Source organism: Ranitomeya variabilis, chromosome 7 (genome assembly GCF_051348905.1).
Source record: "Ranitomeya variabilis isolate aRanVar5 chromosome 7, aRanVar5.hap1, whole genome shotgun sequence".
Classification (NCBI taxonomy): Eukaryota; Metazoa; Chordata; class Amphibia; order Anura; family Dendrobatidae; genus Ranitomeya; species Ranitomeya variabilis.
Window position 1 is genome coordinate 11,884,823 of NC_135238.1, and position 6,269 is coordinate 11,891,091.

General features: G+C 44.9%; 1 pseudogene; it reads right to left on the bottom strand.

Annotated features, from left to right (window-relative positions):
* Positions 1-3,910: 3,910 nt before the first annotated feature.
* Positions 3,911-6,269, bottom strand: LOC143785314 (tripartite motif-containing protein 16-like; annotated as a pseudogene).

A 6,269-nucleotide genomic window follows, 5' to 3' on the forward strand; every position in this document is an offset into this window, starting at 1 on the left:
GGAGTGTCTCTGTAATGCAGGTGTCTGGATGCAACGATCAGAGATCACAGGGCGGAAACAGCCAGGGGTTGATACACAACAGTAACTTATAAACAATTAGTGTTAGTATATATACAATTTAACAGTATAGGGAATCACAACAGGTTTAGCATAAACAAGAATGACGTTCACTACTTAACGTTAGTGTCCTTTTCACAAAGGTGGTGCGCCCAGTCTTGGGAGTCATCACGTGAGTTTTCACTCGTTGAACCTCCCACACACCAAGCGGCCCCCTCCCATCCTGTAATTCAAGTCACTGCCGACCCTGGTACCATAGGTGATAGCTGGAAGTGATGGCCCTGCTCACTTGCACTGTCCCTCCTCTCTCCCAGGCGTGCCTCTCCTATAGCAATCGTGGCAAGGCTTTTCTCGGCTTAACCGTCAGTGGAAGTCCCTCAGGCTCGGGGCAGAGAGGATCGGGCCTCAACTCTTGGCAGGTGTAGTCAGGCCTCAGAGGCTTGACCAGCGCAGGGCTCAGATTCCAGCTCTGACCAGTGTTAGCCATTCTCGGAGATCTCTTCTGAGGGATCCAGACCTTGCCAGGTGGTGACCGACACCTGGGTAGCATAGACTTCCCGCTGAGGCCTGTAACGTTGGTCATAGCGGTGTCTCTGGAGCACGTCTGCCTCGCTCTTTCCTGGCACCAAATCTCCTCGTGGTTGGGAGCGCATATCAGGGAAGTCCTTACTGAGGGTCACCTGATCCGGACCAGCACACAAGGTCGTTTCCTCTGCAAATCTTCCAGCACACTTTGGTTCCGCTTAATTTCGGCTGGCCAGCATATGGCACATCCTGCACTAGTTTTCTAGAGGTCTCATGGCTTTCTCTTACATATCCAAAACACAGAACAGGTGTAAATATTTCAATTATAGTTTTTCCCAATATGTTCCATGTTTTTTTCCAAGCTCATCATCAAGAAAATACGCTCCAAGACCGCAGAGTTCAGCAGCGTCTTTACGCACACAGTCGGCAGGAGTTTGGACAGTTATCCTCTTCACGCCATTTGAAGTACCCATAAGTTAGGGTCAGATAGGGGTTCCCGACTTTTGATATATGGGTATGTCATGGCAAATGTGTGAGGGCACAGGAGTTGTACCTTCATGATTGCCATCAGGAGCTCAGCTTAAAAGGGTTGTCCCCTACAATGACAATCCCTTGTTGAACTAAATATTTGGCTCTGATAAAATAAAAGTCTATACTCGCATCCCATGCCGATGCAGTTCCAGCTGTGTCAGCACTCATGGTCCCGGGTCTCTCATATGGTTGTTGTGACAAGTTAGCTCGGCGCCCAATCAGCACTGGCGTTATTGTCCCCAACTTCGGACAAATCGAACATGAAGAGGAAGTCCAGGCTGCAGCTGATCTCTGACTTCCTCTTCATGCTCAATTCGACAGGAGGCGGAGACAGTGACGCCAGTGCTGATTGGGCGCCTGGATCACATGTCACAACAGCATGGGAGCTTCGGGGAGAGCGAGTGCCGACACCGCAGGAAAGGCGCCTGCACGGGAGGGGAGTGTAAGCTTTTATATTTTATCGGGCCAAGCGTAGGGGATGACAAGGTGTTCTCCAAGGAGTGGACAACTTCTTTAAGTTAAAGCTGAACCTGTCTGTCACTGCCAGTAGCATTAGAAGGCTAGAAGAGGAAGGTGACTCCCTCTCCCTTTTGACCAGCGCCCCCACCATGTCATCACCAGCGCCCGATCGTTGCCACAACCTCCAGGTCAGCCAGCTATGCCAGGAGCATGGTCCACGTGGCTTCAGTCAGTGCAGCACTCACAGGTATAATGCATTGCAGTGTGTTATACCAGTGATCAGAGTAACAAAAAAGTCCTATAAAGGAACCAAGTAAGAAAGTAAAAATAATTGTAAAAAAAAAAATTTTAAATCACAAACTAACAAAAAAATAATAAAAATATTATACCAATAAATACACATATTTATACGGAAAAAAAAATCGTATTGCCATGTTCGTAACGACCCGACCTATAAAGCTGTCCCACTAGTTAACACTTTCAGTGAACACCGTAAAAAAATTGTCAAAAAACGATGCTTTATCATCATCCCACCAAACAAAAAATGGAATAAAATGTGATAAAAAAGTCGAATGGAAATAGAAATGGTATAGCTGAAAACATCATCTAGTCCCACACAAAAACAAGCAGCCATATAGCTGTTAGCTGAAAAATAACAAAGTTATAGCTCTCTGAATAAAGTAATGCAAAAACAAATTTTTTCTCTAAAATAGTTTTTACTGTGTAAAAGCGCCAAAACATAAAAAAAACAATATAAATCTGGTATCGCTATAATCGTACTGACGTGAAGAGTAAAGTCATCTAATCAGTTATACCCCACGAGGAATGGTGTAAAAAATAAATAAAAACAATTCTTCTTATTTGAAGAAAAAGAGAATTAGGCACCAGTTGCTGTAATCAAGCAATGTTCTCTGGCTCACACCTCGGTATGAATGAAATAATAAATCAGTGGTGACAGAATGAAGACCTTTGTATAAATAGCCTCTACAAATATGGCGATAAAGAAAGGACGCACGCATGCGCAGTAAGGGTGTTCCACACAACACCAATGATTGGCCAGTTATCCGGTCTATGATGATGACGTAGTAAGACATGCGCAGTAGAATCAGCAGGACGCTGAAGAAATAATGACGCCCTCCATGCACAGCATGCTCTCCCGGGGTAAAGTAAAAGAAAATCTAAGATAAGATATGGGGGGATAATGGGTATATTTATAGTATTTAATATAGCACAAATATGATTGCACATATCCACCTTATTGCAATATAAAAATAGAACTAAAGCACTTTATAAGATGTAATTATGCACAAATGAGGATTGTTAAACTATGTATAAATATAGAGCACATGGATACACCCACTGCTTGAGAAAAGCTCATTATGAGCTGAAACGTTGCCTGAATATGTGGGTAAATTAAACCCTGCACGTTTACATTGGACTAATGGAGTGCTGCCTCTTTTTTTGAAATTATATTGACTTGAATAATCGGAGGACTGATTGTCTGGGGGCTTTGCACCCGAAGATAAGTATATTTTTTCTTGTGCTGTTCCGTTTTTTTGTGACAACATAATAAACAGAGACTTTAATGGTGGGTGAGCCAATAAAAAGAACAGTGGAAAGTATAACTAGAGAAAAGAATTACCCCAACCATGGAAATTATGGAATTGTTCCAAAAATTATGAGTAAAGTATATAAACTAATATGCAGTGAAATGTAAACACTTAATGAATTCAAATCTAAAAATGAGGTAAAGAAATAAGAATAAAGGTGGCAACAGTATTAAGGTCCCATACGATAAATAGCAAATAGTGCACATGATAATGAGGACATGTTCAGGCTCACCCACCAGACACACGACGAGCTTTTCACCAACCAGACCCCTGATGAAGCAATGGTGAAACACATGTAGGGTGTTTGGTGTGTGAGTCTGACAGTGAGGTGTGTTAGGTCCTGCTCATGGCAGAACCTTAGAGGCAGAACCTTAGAGGCCACTATAGCTGGGTGACCATCTGACATTACTCAGCCTGGGGTCATCATGTCTGCCATTGGCGCAGCGTAATCAAAATCATGGGGTGCCGATAGGGACGGAGAGGGTGCCCCCTCCCTAAAATAAACAGATACTACTGTCACCATTGACAGAGTCATCAGAGGGGTCAAATGGCCACGATAGGGGTTATCACCGTCCATGACTTTTACAGTAGGGCATCAGCTATGATATACAGCTAAGACCCAGCTCTGCTTGTAAGCCAACAAAATACATACCATACATACGTGCCGTACATGTACAGAGGATATCAGGAAGGGGTTAATGATCAGAAATTATCAGTTTTATGACAATTTACCATTAATATTTCAGTTCACCTCAATTATTGATTATTGATTCTACATCTGATCTCCAAGGTAGACAAACTGACCCGATAGGAAGTCCCCCCATGACTCCGCCATATACACTGTATTATTAGAGGGTCCTGCTGATAACTCACTATATACAGATGTGTCCATGTGACAAGGAATAATGGAATTATAATGTGACGAGGACGACATCGGCCTCAGCTTCTTATTGTAACAGAGGCTCTATCATTCACACAGAAGACAACATGTAGGGGCTCAGTGAAGGAGGCGGTGAAGGTGTGTAAGTGTCTGATGGGGTCACACAGCTCATAGAAGGACAGACGCCCGGCCTCATAGTCTAAGAAGACTCCAAGAGTCGGACATGTTGGATTTACACTGAGAGTTAATTTTACCGAGTTATAAGTTACAATATATCCTCCATTATACATAACCAAACACCAAGATCATTATATCCAATACCAGACTTATCTTCTTCCCTTTCTATACTGGGATAGGACAATCCGATGGCACATTCTCCTATCTGGTTCCACTCTACCTCCCAGTAATGTCGTCCTGAGGAGAGGCCACATCTGCTTAAGGGTACCGTCACACAGTACCATTTTGATCGCTACGACGGTACGATTCGTGACGTTCTAGCGATATCGTTACGATATCGCAGTGTCTGACACGCAGCAGCGATCAGGGATCCTGCTGAGAATCGTACGTCGTAGCAGATCGTATGGAACTTTCTTTCGTCGCTTGATCACCCGCTGACATCGCTGGATCGTTGTGTGTGACAGCGATCCAGCGATGTGTTCGCTTGTAACCAGGGTAAACATCGGGTAACTAAGCGCAGGGCCGCGCTTAGTAACCCGATGTTTACCGTGGTTACCAGCGTAAACGTAAAAAAAACAAACAGTACATACTTACATTCCGGTGTCTGTCCCCGGCGTCTCAGCTTCTCTGCACTGTGTGCGCGCCTGTCAGCCGGAAAGCGCCGAGCACAGCGGTGACGTCTGACGTCACCGCTGTGCTTTCCGGCTATGGCGCTTACACAGTGGAGAGAAGCAGAACGCCGGCGACAGACACCGGAATGTAAGTATGTACTGTTTGTTTTTTTTACGTTTACGCTGGTAACCAGGGTAAACATCGGGTTACTAAGCGCGGCCCTGCGCTTAGTTACCCGATGTTTACCCTGGTTACCGGGGACTTCGGCATCGCTCCAGCGCCGTGATTGCAACGTGTGACCGCAGTCTACGACGCTGGAGCGATAATCATACGATCGCTGCGACGTCACGGATCGTGCCGTCGTAGCGATTAAAATGGTACTGTGTGACGGTACCCTAACACCTGGGGGTAATCCAAAAATCTTCCTGGTGATTCTGGCTTCTTCTGTTTTTCTTCTAAATCTGTTGCTGTTTTCAGATCTTCTGATATCTATTCTCCACCCATCTATGAGCAGTGTCCACATCCAGCAATATGTCTGGGACATGGACCCCGAGCTCTGATGTTACATTGGTGACAATATCCCTCATAGATCGGTGTAAGGTCAGTGAGATCAGAACCTCATCCAGATCCTCCTCAGTACTGACCTCTCCACCATCTCCCCCTGTGTCCTCATCACCTCCATGACTACAAACTGTAATGTCACGTTCTTGTAAGAGTCTTATTGGGTCGGTGACACGACACATCTCCTCCACAAGACACATCTTCCTGGACAGCTCGTCCTCCTGTATTTCCAGCTTCTTGATCAGATGAGATATCTGGGACACAATCTTCTCCTCCTGCCTGGAGACCTCGCTCAGCGCTTTCATTTCTGCTATTTCCAGTTGCTTCTTAATGTCCATAAATATTTTACTGACATTCTTCCTCTTATCGGAGGCTTTCTTTTGGATTTTTCTTTTATGATCCTGCAGATTCTGGACTCTTGTCTGAATTTCTGCTTTTTGTGGATTTAGTTCATGCAGATATTCCCAAAGTTTCTCTTTCTTCTTCTCATAAGCCACATCCAATAGCTCCACGTCATGTCCCTTGTGGTCTCCGGCCACCCAGCAGGACACACAGACACAGGCGGCGTCTATAGGACAGTAGTATTTCAGCACTTCCTTGTGTGAGGAGCATTTTCTTTCCTCCAGAGTATCAGTGGGGTCAACTAAGGTATGTTCTGGTGACTTACTGTGTCGGCTTAGGTGCTCTTCACAAAAAGATGCCTCACAATGAACACAGGATTTCACAGCCGGGACAGGAGACTTAGTACAGTAAGTACAGAAGATCCTGGTCTCCTCCATATCAGGCTGAGTAGATGAGAAACGCTGCACTATGTTCCTCAGCTTCTGGTTCTTCTCCAGGGCTGGACGCTCCAGATA